Source organism: Pan troglodytes, chromosome 13 (genome assembly GCF_028858775.2).
Source record: "Pan troglodytes isolate AG18354 chromosome 13, NHGRI_mPanTro3-v2.0_pri, whole genome shotgun sequence".
Taxonomy (NCBI): Eukaryota; Metazoa; Chordata; class Mammalia; order Primates; family Hominidae; genus Pan; species Pan troglodytes.
Window position 1 is genome coordinate 29,530,764 of NC_072411.2, and position 17,565 is coordinate 29,548,328.

At 40.3% G+C, this 17,565-nt stretch overlaps 1 long non-coding RNA gene across 4 annotated transcripts in view; it reads left to right on the plus strand.

Moving 5' to 3' along the window:
- Positions 1-17,565, plus strand: part of LOC104005169 (uncharacterized) — a 75,797-nt gene that overhangs the window by 49,805 nt on the left and 8,427 nt on the right. Inside the window, exon 4 of one of the 4 annotated variants that reach the window (XR_008546576.2) lies at positions 3,740-3,833. The exons of the other annotated variants lie outside the window; for them this stretch is intronic. This is a non-coding gene — a long non-coding RNA (uncharacterized LOC104005169). The remainder of the gene's footprint in view (positions 1-3,739; positions 3,834-17,565) is intronic. 4 annotated transcript variants of the gene reach the window in all.

The window sequence follows — 17,565 nt, forward strand, 5'->3', positions numbered from 1 at the left end:
AGCAAAGTTAACCAAACATTATTCAAGATTACAGAGTCCAACCTGAGGTATGGACCCAGACATGGCTGATTCCAAAGCCTTTCTCTTTCTATCACTCTGTTTTGCCTCTGAATTTTAATTACACTGATAATAATTAGCATTTATTGCTAGGTAAAAGCACAATGCGAGGTTCTAAAGACCTTATGAGAAAAACTAAAACATGCTTTAAAGTTTATGTGGAGAATTGGTTGTACTGTCTGCCCCCCTCCCCCACCTCCTAGGAAATAGACATGAGAAAAATACTACAGAGTACGAATAGTATTCATTTCTGGGGGACAGGATAAGAGTGACTTTTATTTTCTTCTTTATCTCTTTTCCTACTTTCCAAAGTTTATAATATAGATGTGTATTGTTTTGGTCTGAGAAACAATAAATAAAATTTGATGCAAACATCCCTTAGAGAGGAAACGGGCATGGCGTGGTTCAGGGGTTCTCCAACAGTCCACAGTTGACAGTGTGTCATGTGTCATAGGAGCTGGGAGGAACCCAAGGTGGGACTGCAGAGCTGGAGGACAGATGTGTTCCTAGAGGAGGTCGGTGGGTGTGGAAGAATGCGGAGGGACAGTTAGGAGGCAGAGGGGATGTGAGGAGACAGCCAGGCAGGGGCCTGAGGGGAGGGTGTCACAGGAGGAGGAAGACTAGTGGGGAGGGAGTTCCTCTGGCCCTGATGGCCAAGCCAGGGCCCCTCAAGGCTGTATCTTGCGATACATGAATAGCTGTGTGTGTCCTTGCTGGATTTGGGTGGTCTCCTACTTGATTTACTTAATTTATTTGTCAACATTTGCTTAGTCTTTTATATTTATGGTAAAGCATCAATTCCCAACATTTTCTAGAATAAGAACCCCTGCGTGTTGGTAGCACACTTCCCTGTGGTTAGCAAAGGAATGACTAAGTGGACACTTTAGCAAATGAGAAAGTGCACGTGGCTCCACAGAAGCACCTACCTTGTTCACGTTAGCATTATTGTCAACACCAGGGCCTTGCTTCTTTCATGACACCAGTCTCTCAAGGGAATAAGCCTTGAGGCAAAACCCTTGACTAGCTAGACTCTTGAGTCTGGGAACCCTTGTCTCTGCCCTAGCCAGGAGCAGGGCTCGCCTGTGGGGCCCCAGCCTGCTCGAGGTTGCATTTGGTGCCTGGCATGAAGCTTGTCCACAGTCACCAGGGAGTAGTGAAGAGAAGGGTGCAGAACGCAGGACCCTCCTCTTCAATCAGAGATCCTGAGGCCCCCTTGCTTGTCCTCTCACTGGCAGTCTGGCTGCCAGGCTCTGCCCCTCCTTCCCTACCTGGCTTTTTGGCACTTTCAACCTCTTCTTCAACCTGAAAAATCTCCTTGGCCTTGATAATTTCCTTGTCTGACATCTCAAGCCTGCCTTCTCCCATCTATCTGTATCACATTTCCTGTTCCTGGGGCCTCTGGGACAGGGCTGATCGATTCCTGATCGTGCTCCTGGATGTCTTTGGAAAGAGCAGCCAAGGAGGCAGTAGGGGCAGAGCTTTGTGCATTTTTGAGGCCATGGACATAGTGGGTAGAAGAGGGAAGAATCAGGGCTGGAGATGGAGACAGGTGGAGCCCAGGTGATCCCAGAGCTTCTGGTGTTTGGATCAGCCAGCCACAGAGCTTGACAGTCCCCTCACTGGTAATGATATAGGGATGAGGCAGGAAGGACAGGATCAGCCTTCTTGTATATGAGTGCTTTATATACACCACTCCACTTCCACATGACTTCTGGAATTCCAGCGAGAAGCAATATCTGGACCTGGGCGTGGTGGCTCATGCCTATAATCCCAGCACTTCAGGAAGCCAGATGGGAGAAGGTAGGCTTGAGGTGTCAGATGCGGAAATTATCAAGGCCAAGGAGATTTTTCAGGTTGAAGAAGAGGTTGAAAGTGCCAAAAAGTCAGGTAGAGAAGGAGGGGCAGAGCCTGGCAGCCAGACTGCCAGTGAGAGGACAAGCAAGGGGGCCTCAGGATCTCTGATTGAAGGGGAGGGTCCTGCATTCTGCACCCCTCTCTTCCATATGCCCTGGTGTCCGTGGACAAGCTTCATGCCAGGCATGAAGCCTGCCTCAAGAGTCTAGCTAGTTAAGGGTTTTGTTTCAAGGCTTTTTTTCAAGGCAGGAGGATCATTTGAGGTGATCCAGTTTGAGACCAGCCTGGGCAACCTACCAAGTCCCTGCCTCTACAAAAAATTTAAAAAAATAGTGAGGTGTTGTGGTGCACACCTGTAGTCCCAGCTACTCAGGAGGCTGAGGCAGGAGGATCACTTGAACACAGGAGGTCAAGGCTACAGCGAGCTATGATCATGCATCCCTGCCTCTGGTGACAGAGTGAGATCCCCACCCCTACCAAAAACAAACAACAAACAACAACAACAACAAAAGCAACAGAAAAGAAGAAGAATCAATACTTGTTGTGCATGGAAAAAGAGTAAAAATGATGCAGCAAAAGTGATGGAAACACTCAACAGAATATCAGCTCAAGGTTCTTGCCATTGAAATACTTGTGTTTTTATGGGTACGTTTTTGAGGGATGACACCTAAATTCACATTTTGTATCATACATGTTACTCTATAGGTAAATAATTATCTACCGAATGAGTTAATGAATGAATAAATGACTGAAGGAGTTGACAAGTTGGAGGACAGATTGGTTTGGTAGCATGACTCAGTGGAAATGGGAAGCAGAAACGTTGGGACTGTCTTCACAGACATCATCTTCTTCATTATCATCATCACCACTGTTTCCTAGTCCTCTGCCATTTCCCAAGGGCTCACCTTTGGCATCACTGAGTTGATAGAAAGGGCATGGCTAGAGATCTGGTGGGCCCCTTTCATCACCCCCTGAGCCTCACCTCCCTCAATGATAAAAGAAGATTATGTGTTCACAGTGGTTTTCACGAGACTTGGCCCATAAAGTTCTCAATAAATACTAAACTTAAGACACCATTTTATCATTCTGGCAATCTGCTTTTTTCTGCACTTCAGAACCCTTCCCCAGTAAGCTTTTTTGGGTTAAGTTTGTACATGACCTTGAGGAAGGTAGGAAAATATCTTCTCTGGAACCCTTGGTCAAAGCTAGTAACTGGGTAGAAAAATTATCTTCCATCTCAATCTATTAGGGAAAAATTCGAAACATCATTTGAAACATGAGAAGTCTTTTGCCTGTAAAGCTCTAGAATTCTAATAAGATGTTAAATCTATTTTAAAGGACAACATTAAACATTTAAGACAAAACTCATCCTTTATAATGAAGAATGAGCAGGGGAATTCAGTCAATTCAACTTGATTCAATTTACTCTGTATTTCATGAACTTCTACTGGGAGGAGGGTGGTTCAAGGGAAGTTAAAAAAAAAAAAAAGAAGAAGACCTTGTTTCCTAGGAGCTTCTGTGAAGAACTGGTGAGAGGGAGGGACTTCTGAGATGCGTTGGATTTAATTCCAGCAGCTGCTGCAGTGGATGGCCGGGTCACTCACCAGAAGATCATGGTTTAGGGATGTAGCTCAATCGCCTCATTTTCTAAACCCCCAGATCTCTGGGTAAACCACTAGAGTCCCCACACAGATTCCACGCAGCAACAGTACCCACCCCTGAGATTCTGAGTAGATAGAGAAAATATGGGAAGCAAGGTATGTGTGAGGCTCACTGAGACAGAATTCATTCTCCTTTAATCATGTATTGAACACCTTCTGTTTTCCAGGCACGGGTCTAGGGTTGATATCAGGACATACAGCAGTGGACAAAACAAATCATTGTTTTCATGGAGTTTAGAATTTACTGGGGAAGACACATAAGTAAGTAAAATACATGCCATTTTCAATATCTAAAAATGCCAAAGAGCAAAACAGGGAGTGTAGGAGGGACAGGAGGTGTTTGCAGGTGTCATGCAATTCTAGAAGGGCAGACAGGGAAGTGTGGTAGGCTGGGTAATGGTCCCCAAAGATGGCTGTGTCTTCATCCCTGGACCTGTGGGCGTGTCACTTCATGCGGCCAAAAGGACTCTGGAGATTTTGAGATGGGGGAATTATCCTGGATTATCAAGGTAGGAACTAAAAGCCATCAGCAGGGTCCTTTTGTATGAGTGAGGAAAGAGGGTTAATGGGGGCAAAGGCAGTGATGTGATGTTGGAAGCAGAGACTGGAGAGAGGTGGCTGCAGGCAAAAAACGCCAGCAGCCTGCAGACACTGGAACAGCCTCCAGAAACAGCAGCCCAGCCAACACATTGACTTTATTCCTTTAAAACCCTTTCAACTTCTAACTTCGTGGTTTTAAGCAACAAGAGCGAATAAATTTGTGGTTTTAAGCCACAACATTTGTGAGAATTTCTTACAATAGGAACAGAAAACTCACAGGAGGGCTCACTGAGAAGGTGCAATTTGAGTAACTATCTGATGAAGCAAAAACGTGAGCTGGATAGAGGCAAAGAGCCTGAGCAAAACCATGCCTGGCGGGTGGAGGAACAGTCCAGGAGCCAGTGTGAGGAAAAGAAGTGAGCTTGGGTCTCATAGCATTGCTTCTTTATTTGCATACGTTTAAGGGGTGCAGGTGCAGTTTTATTACATGGATCCACTGTGTTGTGGTGAAGTCTGGGCTTTCAGTGCAACTATCACCTGGACAGTGTACATTGTACCCACTCAGTAATTACTCATCTCCCTCACCTTTCCAGCCTCCAGTGTTTACTATTCCATACTCTAAGTGCATGTGTACACATTATTTAGCTCCCACTTATTTTTTTTTAATTTTTAATTTTTGTTTTTGAGATGGAGTTTCTCTCCTGCTGCCCAGGCTGGAGTGCGATGGCGTGATCTCGGCTCACTGCAATCTCCGTCTCTGAGGTGCAAGTGATTCTCCTGTCTCAGCCTCCCAAGTATCTCGGATTACAGGCATGCACCACCATGCCTGGCTAATTTTTTTGTGTGTTTAGTAGAGACGGGGCTTCACCATGTTGGCCAGACTGGTCGCAAACTCCTGACCTCAGGTGATCCACCCGCCTTGGCATCCCAAAGTGCTGGGATTACAGGTGTGCGTCTCACTTATAAGTGAGACATGTGATATTTGTTTTTCTGTTTCCAAGTTATTTCACTTAAGATAACGGCCTCCAGTTCCACTTGTGTTGCTGCAAAAAACATGATTTCATTTTCTTATGGCCGAATAGTATTCCATGCTGTCTATGTATCACATTTTCTTTATCCAATCATCCATTGATGGACACTTAGATTGACTGCACATCTTTGTTATTGTTAATAGAGCTGCAATAAACACATTAGTACAAGTGTCTTTTTGATATAATGATTTCTTTTCTTTTGGGTAGATACCCAGTAATGGGACTGCTGGATCAAATGGTAGTTCTATTTTTAGTTCTTTGAGAAATCCTCATACTGTTTTCCAAAGAGGCTGTACTCATTTACATTCCCACCAACAATCTGTAAGTGTTCCTTTTTCTCCGCATCCTTGACAACATCTCTGATTTTTTGTCTTTTTAATAATAGTCATTTTGACTGGTGTAAGATGATACCTCATTGTGGCTTTAATTTGCATTTCTTTGATGATTAGTGATGCTGAGCACTTTTTCATGTGCTTGTTGGCTGCTTGTATATCTTCTTTTGAAAAACATCTATTCATGTCCTTTGCCCACTTTTTAATGGGGTTATTTTATTTTCTATAGAGTTGTTTGAGTTCCTTATAAATTCTGGATATCAGTCCCCTGTTGGATGATGCATAGTTTGCAAATATTTTCTCCCATTCTGCTGGTTGTCTGTTCACTCTGTTATTATTATTATTTTTTGCTTGCAGAAGCTTTTCAGTTTAATTAAGTCCCATTCGTCTATTTTTGTTTTTGTTGCTTGTGCTTTTGAGGTACAGGTCTATTGGGAATGTAACTGACATCCAATACACTGAACATATGTCAAGTGTACAATTTGATTTGTTTTGACCTATGCATGCACCAGTGAAACCTTAATTGCAATCAAGAGAATGAAAACATCCAATACCCATCCCCTCCACAAGTTCCCCTGTGATTCTTGGTAATCCCGTCCATCTCTCCATGCATCCCTCTCTCTAGGCAACCACTAATCTTTTTTCTGTCACTATTGATTAGTTTGCATTTTCGACACTTTTACGTAACAGGAATATCATGATATGCACTCTCTTTGCATCTGGCTTCTTTAACTCAGAATAATTACTTTGAGATTCATCTAAGTTGTTGCATGTATCGTTATTCATTCCTGTTTATTGCCAAGTGATATTTCACCATATGAGTACATCTCAGTTTCTTTATCCAGTCACCTGTTCATAGGCATTTCAGTTGTTTCTAAGTTTTGGTTATTACAAATAAAACATCCATGGCAATATGTTCATAAAGACATATTCTTCTTTTCTTGGTAAGAACCTATGGATGGAATAGCTGGATCATATAGTACGTGTATGGTTAACTAAGAAACTGACAAACTTTTTTTCCGAAGAGGTTGTAGCATTTTATAAAAGTGTTAAGAGAGTTGCTCCACATCTTGCAATTTTTTTTATCCTATTATTGTTACCCACAACTTTTTCATTTTCCCAAAATGAAATCCTATAAGTATTCAATAATAACTCTACATTTCTCTCTCTTCCTGGCTCGTGGCAACTACACTTTTACTTTGTGTTTCCAAGAATTTGACTGTTCTAAGGACTTCATATAGGTAGAATCATACAGGATTTATCTTTTTGCCACGGGCTTATTTCACTTAGCTTAATGTCTTCAAGATTCATCCAGGCTGTCATAAGTGTCAGGATTTCCTTCTTTTCTAAAATGTTAATGATATTCTATTGTATGTCTACACCACATTTTGTTTGTCCATTCTTCTGTCTATAGATACTTGGGTTATTATAATATTTTGTTTATTGTAGATAATGCTACTGTGAACACTGGTGCCCACGTATCTGTTTGAGGCCCTATTTTAAATTCTTTTGGGTATATACCAAGAAATGAAATTGCTGGATCACATGGTAATTCTATGTTTCACTTTTTGAGGAGCCGCCAAACTGCTTTCCATAGTGGCTGCACCATTTACATTTTTCACCAGCAATACACAAGAATTCCCATTTCTCCGCATCCTCACCGACACTTGTTATTTTCAGTTTTGTTTTTTTTTTAAATCATCATGGGCATCCTAATGGATGCAAAGTGATATCTCATTATGATTATGATTTGCATTTCTTTAATGGCCAGTGAGGATGAGCATCTGTTCATGTGCTTATTGGCCATTTGTACATCTACTTTGGAGAAATGTTTATTAAAGTCATTACTCATTTATGAATTGTTTGTTTTGTGTTTTCATTAAAGTTAAGGAGTTCTTTGTATATTGTGAATATTAATCCCTTATCAGATATATGATCTGCAAATATTTTCTTCCATGTGTGGGTTGCTTTTTCATTTTGTAGATAGTGTCCTTTTATGCATAAAAGTTTTAAATTTTGATAAGATCCAATTTATCTATTTATTGGTTTTGTTGCCTGTGCTTTTGGTGATGTATCTATGAAATCATTGCCAAATCCAATGTCATGTAGACTTCCCCTGTTTTAGCTCTTACATTTAGGTCTTTGATCTAATTTTAGTTAAATTTCATATGTGGTACAAGGTAAGTATCCACCTTCATTTTTTTCCATGTGGATATTCAGTTTTCTCAACACCATTTGGTGAAAAGACTGTCCTTTCCCCCATTGAATGGTCTTGTTAGAAAATTATTTGAATATATGCAAATAATTCAAAATATTGAATACATGCAAGGGTTTATTTCTGAGATCTTTATTCTATTCTACTTGTCTGTCTTTATGCCACATTATTTTGATTACTGTTGTTTTGCAGTCAGTTTTGAAATCAAGAAGTGTGAGACTCCCAACTTTGTTCTTCTTTTTCAAGGTTATTTTAGTTATTTGGGGTCCCTTGAGATTTCATATACATTTTAGGGTGGGTTTTTCTGTTTCTGTAAGGAAATGTCACTGGAATTTTGATAGAGATTACGTTGAATCTGTAGATCACTTTGGCTAGTATTGACACATGTTTTCATTTATTTCTGTCTTTAATTTCTTTGTAGATTTTTTGTAGTATTCAGTATTTTATTCTTTTTGATGCTATTACAAATGGAAATGTTTTCTTAATTTTCTTTTCAGATTATTCAATGTTAGTATATAGAAATACAACTAATTTTAGTGTTGATTTTGTATCTTATAACTTTGCTGAATTTATTATTTCTAATAGCTTATTTTTGGTGGAATATATAGGTTTTTCTCCACATAAGATAATGCCATCTAAGAACAGAGATAACTTATTTCTTCCTTTCCAATTTGAAGGACTTTCATTGCTTTTCCTTCTCCAATTGCTCTAGTTTTATCAAGAAATATTGTGTTAAATAGAAGTGACAAAAGTAGAGGTCTTTGTTTTATTTCTGATTTTTTTAGGAAAAGCTTTCAGTCTTTCACCACTGAGTATGATTTTAGCGGTTTTTTTTTTCTTTTTTTAAATGGAGTCTGCCTCTGTCACCCAGGCTGGAGTGCAGTTGCACAATCTCGGCTCACTGCAATCTCCACCTCCCAGGTTCAAGTGATTCTCCTGCCTCAGCCTCCTGAGTAACTGGGACTACAGGTGCGTGCCACCACGCCTGGATAATTTTTTGTATTTTTAGTAGAGACAGGGTTTTGCCATGTTAGCCAGGATGGTCTCGATCTCCTGACCTCATGATCCGCCCGCCTTGGCCTTCCAAAGTGCTGGGATTAGAGGCGTGAAGCTGTGGATTTTTAATATATGGCTTTATTATGTTGTGTAAGTTAACTTGTATTACTATTTTGTTAAGTGTTTTTTTTTAATCGTGCAAGGGTGTTGAATATTATCAAATGCTTTTTCTGCATCAATTGAGATGACCATGTGTTTCTTCCCCTTCATTCTGTTCATGTGTTGTATCACATTGACTGATTTTCATATGTTGAACTGTCTTTGCATTCCAAGAATAAATCTCACTTGGCAATGGCATGAAGTCCTTTTAATATGTTCCATATCGTTTTTAATTTTAGCCATTATAAATTGACTGATTTTCATATGTTGAACTGTCTTTGCATTCCAAGAATAAATCTCACTTGGCAATGGCATGAAGTCCTTTTAATATGTTCCATATCGTTTTTAATTTTAGCCATTATAATAGATGTATAGTGGTATTGCATTATAGTTTTCATTTGTGTTTTCCTAATGATATCTCAGGTGAATATGTTTTCATGTGCTTATTAACCAGCCATATATCTTCTTTGGGGAATTGTCTGTTAAAATTTTTTTCCATTAAAAATATTGAGTTGTTTGTTTCTTTATTGGTGAGTATTGAGAGTTCTTTCTAGATTCTGGACCATACGCTTTGAAAATATTTGCCCCAGTCTTTGGCTTGCCTTTTTGTTTTCATAACTGCATTTTAAAGAGCAAAAATTTCCAATTTTGATGACATATATTAATCAGTTTGTTATTTTATGGAATATACTTTTGATATATCTGAGCAACATTTGCCTAGCTTAAAATTTTGAAAAAAATATTTTATGTTTTCTCTTGAATGTTTTATAATTTTAGGTTTTAAATTTAGGTTTATAACTCATTAAAATTTTTTGTGTGTATAGTGAATGGTATGGATAAATGTTTCTTTTTGCATATGAATGCCTAGTTGTTCCAACATCATTTGTTGAAAAGACTGTCCTTTTCTCTACTAAATTTCCTTGTCAAAAATAAGTTGCTCACATATATGTGGATCTATTTCTGGATTTTATTGTTTTCCATTGATCTACTGGTGTATCTATGATATTGTGATATAATACAAATATATGCTTAGTTTCTGCCACCCAGTTCCTGGCACAGAGCTCCCCAAATCCTGGTAGATAGGGGTGCTAAAACAACCTTTCATTTTCACATTTGACCTTTGACTCCAGTTCTCACACAGAACTCAGAAACTTTGTGATTTCCTGAGTGATAGGAGCATCTGATACACTGCTCCCAAATCCCTTGGGATTTCCTCGGTAATAGGAGCATCTTTTGTTGTAATGAGGCCACTCTCGGTATTACCCATACCCTGGGTTCTTGTAATCTCCCAGGAAATCAAGAGAGATCACCAGATATAGCTGTAAAGAGAAAATTTATTTAGGTTGTGCACAAGGGAGCCAGCACAACAAAAGAAGGGTGGGCTGCTCCCTGAAGGTAGTATGTGGGTTAGCATTATAGGGTTTTTCTACAGGGAAAGGTTTCATTAGGGCATGTGTAAGGTTTTTTTTTTTTTTTAGTGCTTGCTCAGTGGCTCAATGTGCTTCTTTATACATTGCATGTATCCCTAGCATTATCTATCTCCACACCTGGGTGTGATTTTTAGCATTAAAATGAGGAAAGAGTAACTATAAGTTGAAGTTTAAGTGTAATGGCACATGTGAGGCCCCAGGGAAGTCCATAGCCCTCTAAAGCAGGAACTTGTGGCTAGCAGCTTCTTGGATCTGTTGTTGCTGATTGATTGGAAGTTAGGTAAGCTACAGCTTGAGTAAGGAGCTTTGGTTCTTTTGCTTTAAACCACATCAAAACAGGAAACCAGCCAGCCTGCCTGTATCATTGGTGGGCTCAGGATAAAGTCTAGCTGTCAGGGAAATCAACCATGTGATCAGAGGGTTAAAACTTTCAGCCCTACCCCCTGACCTCCAGGCAAGGGAGAGGGGCTGAAGTTTGAGTTGATTACCAATGGGCAATGATTTAATCAATCAATCAATCATGCCTGTGTCACAAAGTCTCCATAAAAACCCAAAAGGACAGTTTGGAGAGCTTCCCAGCAGCTGCTGTGGGGTGGCATGCCTAGAAATGGCATGGAAGTTCTGCATCCCTTCCTCCATACCTCACCTTATGTACCTCTTCCGACTGGCTGCTCATCTGTGTCCTCTGTGATATCCTTTATAATAAATAGGAAAATGTAAGTGAAGTGTTTTTGAGTTCTGTGAGCCACTCCAGCAAATTAGGTGAACCCCAGGAGGGGTGTGCAGGAATCCCGATTGATAGCAAGTTGTCCAGAAGTACAGTCACAACTGGAGCTTACAATTGGCATCTGAAATGAGGGGTAGTCTTGTGGGACTGAACCCTCAATCTGTGGGATCCAATACTATCTACAGGTAGGTAGCATCCAAATTATATTGAATGTGAGGACACCCAGCTTGTGTCCACTGAAGACCTCCTTTGTGTGTAGGAAAAAATCCCCACATCTGGCATCAATAGATGTGAGTATGAGTGGTGTATGACAGTAGGAAAAGCAGTTTATTTTTCTTTTCTTTTTTCTTTGTAAATTAAAAAACTGAAAGATTAGGGGAGGTTCCAAGATGGCCGAATAGGAACAGCTCCAGTCTACAGCTCCCAGCGTGAGCGACGCAGAAGATGGGTGATTTCTGCATTTCCAACTGAGGTACTGGGTTCATCTCACTGGGGCTTGTCAGACAGTGGGTGCAGGACAGTGGGTACAGTGCACCGAGCATGAGCTGAAGCAGGGCGAGGCGTTACTTCACCCAGGAAGCGCAAGAGTTCAGGGAATTCCCTTTCATAGCCAACTGAAGCTGTGACAGATGGCACCTGGAAAATCTGGTCACTCCCACCCTAATACTGCACTTTTCCAATGGTCTTAGCAAACGGCACACCAGGAGATTATATCCTGTGCATGGCTCGGAGGGTCCTATGCCCACAGACCCTCGCTCATTGCTAGCACAGCAGTCTGAGATCGAACTGCAAGGTGGCAGTGAGGCTGGGGGAGGGGCATCCACCATTGCTGAGGCTTAAGTAGGTAAACAAAGCGGCCAGGAAGCTCGAATTGGGTGGAGCCCACCATAGCTCAAGGAGGCCTGCCTGCCTCTATAGACTCCACTTCTGGGGGCAGGGCATAGCCAAACAAAAGGCAGCAGAAACCTCTGCAGACTTAAATGTCCCTATCTGACAGCTTTGAAGAGAGTAGTGGTTCTCCCAGCACAGAGTTTGAGATCTGAGAATGGACAGACTCCCTCTTCAAGTGGGTCCCTGACCCCCGAGTAGCCTATCTTGGAGGCACCCCCCAGTAGGAGCAGACTGACCCCTCACACGGCCAGGTACCCCTCTGAGACGAAACCTCCAGAGGAATGATCAGACAGCAACATTTGCTGTTCAGCAATATTCACTGTTCTGCAGCCTCTGCTGCTGATACCTAGGCAAACAGGGTCTGGAGTGGACCTCCAGCAAACTCCAACAGACCTGCAGCAGAGGGTCCTGACTGTTAAAAGGAAAACTAACAAACAGAAAGGACATCCATCCCAAAACCCCATCTGTATGTCATCATCATTAAAAGACCAAAGGTAGATAAAACCACAAAGATGGGGATCAAACAGAACAGAAATACTGAATATTCTAAAAATCAGAGCACCTCTCCTCCTCCAAAGGAACACAGCTCCTCACCAGCAATGGAACAAAGCTGGATGGAGAATGACTTTGACGAGTTGAGAGAAGAAGACTTCAGATGATCAAATTTCTCCAAGCTAAAGGAGTAAGTTCGAGCCCATTGCAAAGAAGTTAAAAACCTTGAAAAAAGATTAGACAAGTGGCTAACTAAAATAACCAATGCAGAGAAGTCCTTAAAGGACCTGATGGAGCTGAAAACCATGGCATGAGAACTACGTGACGAATGCACAAGCCTCAATAGCTGATTTGATCAATTGGAAGAAAGGGTATCAGTGACTGAAGATCCAATGAATGAAATGAAGTGAGAAGATAAGTTTAGAGAAAAAAGAATAAAAAGAAATGAACAAAGCCTCCAAGAAATATGGGACTATGTGAAAAGACCACATCTACATCTGATTGGTGTACCTGAAAGTGACGGGGAGAATGGAACCAAGTTGGAAAACACTCTGCAGGATATTATCCAGGAGAGCTTCCCCAATGTAGCAAGGCAGGCCAACATTCAAATTCAGGAAATACAGAGAACACCACAAAGATACTCCTTGAGAAGGGCAACTCTAAGACACATAATTGTCAGATTCACCAAAGTTGAAATGAAGGAAAAAATGTTAAGAGCAGCCAGAGAGAAAGGTCAGGTTACCCACAAAGGGAAGCCATCAGACTAACAGCTGATTTCTCGGCAGAAACTCTACAAGCCGGAGGAGAGTGGGGGCCAATATTCAACATTCTCAAAGAAAAGAATTTTCAACCCAGAATTTCATATCCAGTCAAAGTAAGCTTCATAAGTGAAGGAGAAATAAAATACTTTACAGACAAATGAATGCTGAGAGACTTTGTCACCACCACAAGACTTTGCCCTACAATTGCTCCTGAAGGAAGCCCTAAACATGGAAAGGAACAACAGGTACCAGCCACTGCAAAAACATGCCAAATTGTGAAGACCATCGACGCTAGGAAGAAATTGAATCAACTAACGAGCAAAATAACCAGCTAACATCATAATGACAGGATCAAATTCACACATAACTATATTAACCTTAAATGTAAATGGGCTAAATGCTCCAATTAAAAGACACAGATTGGCAAATTGGATAGAGTCAAGACCCATCAGTGTGCTGTATTCAGGAGCCCCATCTCACGTGCAGAGACACACATAGGCTCAAAATAAAGGGATGGAGGAAGATCTACCAAGCAAATGGAAAAAAAAAAAAAGGCAGGGGTTGCAATCTTAGTCTCTCATAAAACAGATTTTAAACCAACAAAGATCAAAAGAGACAAGGCCATTACATAATGGTAAAGGGATCAATTCAACAAGAAGAGCTAACTATCCTAAATATATATGCACCCAATACAGGAGCACCCAGATTCATAAAGCAAGTTCTTAGAGACCTACAAAGAGACTTAGGCTCCCACACAATAATAATGGGAAACTTTAACACCCCACTGTCAACATTAGACAAATCAACGAGACAGAAAGTTAACAAGGATATCCAGGAATGGAACTCAGCTCTGCACCAAGCAGACCTAATACACATCTACAGAACTCTCCACCCCAAATCAACAGAATATACATTCTTCTCAGCACCACACCACACCTATTCCAAAATTGTCCACATAGTTGGAAGTAAAGCACTCCTCAGAAAATGTGAAAGAACAGAAATTATAACAAACTGTCTCTCAGACCACAGTGCAATCAAACTAGAACTCAGGATTAAGAAACTCACTCAAAACTGCTCAACTGCATCGAAACTGAACAACCGGCTCCTGAATGACTACTGGGTACATAATGAAATGAAGGCAGCAATAAAGATGTTCTTTGACATCAATGAGAACAAAGACACAACATACCAGAATCTCTGGGATACATTCAAAGCAGTGTGTAGAGGGAAATTTATAGCACTAAATGCCCACAAGAGAAAACAGGAAAGATCTAAAATTGACACCCTAACATCACAATTAAAAGAACTAGAGAAGCAACAGCAAACACATTCAAAAGCTAGCAGAAGGCAAGAAATAACTAAGATCAGAGCAGAATTGAAGGAGATAGAGACACAAAAAACCCTTCAAAAATCAATGAATCCAGGAGCTTGTTTTTTGAGAAGATCAACAAAACTGATAGACTGTGAGCAAGACTAATAAAGAAGAAAAGAGAGAAGAATCAAATAGACGTGATAAAAAATGATAAAGGGGATATCACCACCGATCCCACAGAAATACAAACTACCATCAGAGAATACTATAAACATCTCTACGCAAATAAACTAGAAAATCTAGAAGAAATGGATAAATTCCTGGACACATACACCCTCCCAAGACTAAACCAGGAAGAAGTTGAATCCCTGAATAGACCAATAACAGGCTCTGAAATTGAGGCAATAATTAATAGCTTACCAACCAAAAAAAGTCCAGGACCAGATGGATTCACAGCCAAATTCTACCAGAGGTACAAGGAGGAGCTGGTACCATTCCTTCTGAAACTATTCCAATCAATAGAAAAAGAAGGAATCCTCCCTAACTCATTTTATGAGGCCAGCATCATCCTGATACCACAGCCTGGCAGAGACACAACAAAAAAGAAGAATTTTAGACCAATATCCCTGATGAACATTGACGCAAAAATCCTCAGTAAAATACTGGCAAACCGAATCCAGCAGCACATCAAAAAGCTTATCCACCATGATCAAGTGGGCTTCATCCCTGGGATGCAAGGCTGGTTCAACATACACAAATCAATAAATGTAATCCAGCATATAAACAGAACCAAAGACAAAAACCACATGATTATCTCAATAGATGCAGAAAAGGCCTTCAACAAAATGCAACAGACTTCATGCTAAAAACTCTCAATAAATTAGGCATTGATGGGACGTATCTCAGAATAAGAAGAGCTATTTATGACAAACCCACAGCCAATATCATACTGAATGGGCAAAAACTGGAAGCATTCCCTTTGAAAACTGGCACAAGGCAGGGATGCCCTGTCTCACCATTCCTATTCAACATAGTGTTGGAAGTTCTGGCCAGGGCAATCAGGCAGGAGAAAGAAATAAAGGGTATTCAAGTAAGAAAAAAGGAAGCGAAATTGTCCCTGTTTGCAGATGACATGATTGTATATCTAGAAAACCCCATCATCTCATCCCAAAATCTCCTTAAACTGATAAGCAACTTCAGCAAAGTCTCAAGATACAAAATCAATGTGCAAAAATCACAAGCATTCTTATTCACCAATGCCAGACAAACACAGAGCCAAAACATGAGTGAACTCCCATTCACAATTGCTTCAAAGAGAATAAAATACCTAGGAATCCAACTTACAAGGGATGTGAAGGACCTCTTCAAGGAGAACTACAAACCACTGCTTCACGAAATAAAAGAGGACACAAACAAATGGAAGAACATTCCATGTTCATGGAGAGGAATAATCAATATTGTGAAAATGGCCATACTGCCCAAGGTAATTTATAGATTCAATGCCATCCCCATCAAGCCACCAATGACTTTGTTCACAGAATTGGAAAAAACTACTTTAAAGTTCATATGGAACCAAAAAAGAGCCTGCATTGCCAAATCAATCCTAAACCAAAAGAACAAAGCTGGAGGCATCACGCTACCTGACTTCGAACTATACTACAAGGCTACAGTAACCAAAACAGCATGGTACTGGTACCAAAACAGAGATATAGACCAATGGAACAGAACAGAGCCCTCAGAAATAATACCACACATCTACAACTATCTGATCTTTGACAAACCTGACAAAAACAAGAAATGAGGAAAGGATTCCCCACTTAACAAATGGTGCTGGGAAAACTGGCTAGCCATATGTAGAAAGCTCAAACTGGATCTCTTCCTTACAGCTTATAGAAAGATTAATTCAAGATGGATTAAAGACTTAAATGTTAGACCTAAAACCATAAAAACCCTAGAAGAAAACCTAGACATTACCATTCAGGACATAGGCATGGGCAAGGACTTCATGTCTAAAACACCAAAAGCAATGGCAACAAAACCCAAAACTGACAAATGGGATCTAATTAAACTAAAGAGCTTCTGCACAGCAAAAGAAACTACCGTCAGAGTGAACAGGAAACCTACAGAATGGTAGAAAATTTTTGCAATCTACTCATCTGACAAAGGGCTAATATCCAGAATCTACAATGAACTCTGTCTTGCTTTGCTAAAAAAAAAAATTTTTTTTTAACAATTAGCTGGGTGTGGTGGCATGTGCCCATATTTCTAGCTACTTAGGGTGCTGAGGCCAGAGGATCACTTGAGCCCAGGAGCTCAAGGCTGCTGTGAGCTGTAATTGTGCCATTGCACTCCAGCCTGACAGAGTGAGACCATATATCTGGGGGAAAAAAAAGCCAAATAGTATTCCATTGTATACATACACAACATTTTTAAAAATGCACTCATCGATTGATAATTGATTAAATAACTTGGCTGTTGTAAATCATGCTACAATGAACATGGGAGCACGAGCACAGAGATCTTTTTGATATACTGATTTCAAGGCTTTAAGATACATACATAGAGGTGGAATTGCTGGATCATATGTATGGAGGAAGTTCCATACAGTTTTCCATAATGGGTATTCAATTGTTCCTCAGTTTGAAAAGTTGGCTCTCTATGTATACAGGTTTCCTATACCACAAATACTGTACTTCCAATCCACGATGGGTTGGGAAAAATACACTATAAGTGGACTCATATAGTTCAAACCCATGTTTTTCGAGGGTCAACTGTATACAGCAGACAGTGTACAAGGGTACACTTTTCTCCATCTCCTCCCCAACGTTGTTATCTTTCATTTTTTTGATAATAGCCATTCTGACAGGTGTGATATCTCATTGTGGTTCTAGTTTGTGTTTTCCTAATAATTAGCGATATTGAGCATTTTTCGTATATCTTTTGCTTATTTGTATGTCTTCCTTTGAGAAATGTGTATTCAAGTACTTTGCCCATTTTTAAATTGGGTTACTTATTTTCCTATTAAGTTGCTTGAGTTCCTTATATGCTTTTGATCTTAGAGTTTGGTATTTCTCTGTCTTTATAGTACCCATATGCCAATAGCATGC